Below are 2,500 nucleotides of genomic sequence, written 5' to 3' on the forward strand. Positions count from 1 at the left end.
TGCTACAATTGCAAGAGCAAGCTCAGGTCCAAGGATAGAAGCACCACACAAAAGAGACCTGTTAAGTAGACGGTGCAAGGCCTCATTACCCTCTGTTCCATCACCAATGCCAATTGCAGACAAGCAGCCTTGACTAATATGATTGTAAATTTTATCAATTTCATTGCGTGTCTTGTCAAAGTCAGGTGCTTGCAGCAAATGTTCCCAGCGATCCAAGAACATTTTTAAATTCGTCTGAATGACACAGACCTCTGGTGTTGGGAGGCAACGCCTTTCACCAAGATCGCCATCTGCCCTGAAAACCAAGCCAAACTCCTTGGAAATTTGTCTTGATAAGTCAGTGCCTTTAGGTATGGTGTTGGTCACACGCTGCACAGCATGAAAAACATCAAGTTTTACAGGGACACCAACAAATACTTCTTGGTACAAACGTCGCATCTTGCAACAGTCATCCATCCAGGTATATGCAATTTAACTGTACCCCTGTTCGGCACGGTAAAGACTGTAACGAGTCTTTTATTTCTTCAAAAGCTCAAGTCTTTGTAAAGCGCCATTCAATAACTTCCTTTTTTTCATTTAACACAATAAAAAGGTTCTCAAACTGACTAACAAATTCGCTGCCGGCTTCACGAAATGCCACAATGTTCTTGCTGACTTTAAACGTATGGTCACAGGAAATCGTACTGGCAGTAAGCTGTGACATTTCATGCTCATAGAAGGGTTTCGTTTCATGGAAGTGTTCAAGATACATATAAATTAGGAAATTTGCTGAGGGTAAAGAGAAAAGAACATCACTGTAAAAATCATCCAAGAAAGATCGAGTCTCTGAGGAACTTCCGGTATTTTCGGCAGAAAGGGAAGCGAGATAAATACCACCTCGATGGCAGTAGGATTTGTAGTTCATTGATGCGAGTATCTCACTAATTTTCAAGAAGTTGACACCTCCTGAGACCAAACAACCAGTGTATTCCAACAGTTGCTTTGTACACGCAGAACGGTGGTATATTTGGAAAGGAAATGCTGACAACAACAATGTGGGTGCGCTCTTCATCAGCGTCTTACTGGCAGAAAGATTCCACCTTGTCGACAGACGTAAACACATTGAATGAGGATGATGTTTCCTCCAATGGTGTAAACTAAACGCGGGTTTCGATAACAGGAATTCTTAGTCAGTACATTTGTCCATTCGCCGATCTCGAGAATAACACCATGTTCTGGGCAACGTAAAATGCTTCCATAGTGAGCTACAGGACACCAGATATATATCCTTGGCAAAAATAAATCTCTCTTTTTCCAATGGATTCTCGACTGCTCCGATCTTTCCATTGGAAATACTGGCGGTTCGATAACATTGTTGAATCGACAACTTCGGGAATCCTGATCAAATTCTCTAAGAATCTTTTTTATATAATCTTCTACATCAGAATCCAACGTGATGGTAGAGACAATTGCACAGACACTTACTAATCCCACAAATATCCGTAAAAACTCCCGTGTAATTTCCACCATCTTGCTCAGAGCTTTGTACAACGTTGGTCCGCAATGCGTACTTGCGTGGGATTTCAGTCAAGTAAACGCCAATGAGTAGCTTTGCATTTAACGTAATAGATTTTGTCATGTTATAGTGATAAATGTTGAGTAAAGATTTCGTAGAATGCCAACCTGCAGACGAGAAAACGGTTAGGGAAGAAAGATCTTTGGACTTCTAATTTTGAGGAAATTACGGGTGCTTATTACTATTTGTCAGAATAAACCGTTCGGGATGACTGGTATATAATAGTAGAAGTTTTTCCAAAATCAGGAAACCAGTCCAACGAGATAATGCTTACCATTTGCAATTGTTTTCGGCAGATGAGAGACCGAAAAATGGAAAAATTACCAAATGGTAAGGACATTTTCACTGTTCCGTTCAGAACGGTAAATGAGGACTACCTCTGTAAGTAGTATACCATTAATTTTGAATAGATTTTCAGGAAAATTAGGGTGCTTACCATCTAGCAAAATAATCCGGAAAATTTCGGTTGAAAGTGAAATGGAACGGAAATTTTTTTGGGGAAAATCCAATCGAAAATTGTAGACTTCCTCCAGAGGTAGACCTATTTTTCCGTTCGGAACCGAACGGCGGAAATTTTCTCCCCATTTCGTAAACTTTCCAGTTTCCAGTCTGTTCAGCCAACAACAATTACGGGAAATCGAATTGGACATGGTAAGCGCCATCTCACCCTGTTGGATTGCTGATTTTGGAGAAATTCTTACCAATATTCATGGGTCGTCTCAAGAGGTTTATTCTAACAAAAGTAGTGAGCATCGTTAGTGTTCCATTTTGACTTTCAACTGAAATTTATGGATTTGTTGCTAAATGGTAAGGCACCGAAGCTCTCTGAGGGTGCGTTTAGACTGGGCTGTTGTTGTCGTGGTAAGTAATCCTTGACGACGGAAGACGGAATTTAGTGGGTGTTACCAATATTTCCCCGAGGTGAATTTGCCGTGGTAAATATTT

Source organism: Montipora capricornis, chromosome 3 (assembly GCF_036669925.1).
Source record: "Montipora capricornis isolate CH-2021 chromosome 3, ASM3666992v2, whole genome shotgun sequence".
In the NCBI taxonomy this organism is placed as follows: Eukaryota; Metazoa; Cnidaria; class Anthozoa; order Scleractinia; family Acroporidae; genus Montipora; species Montipora capricornis.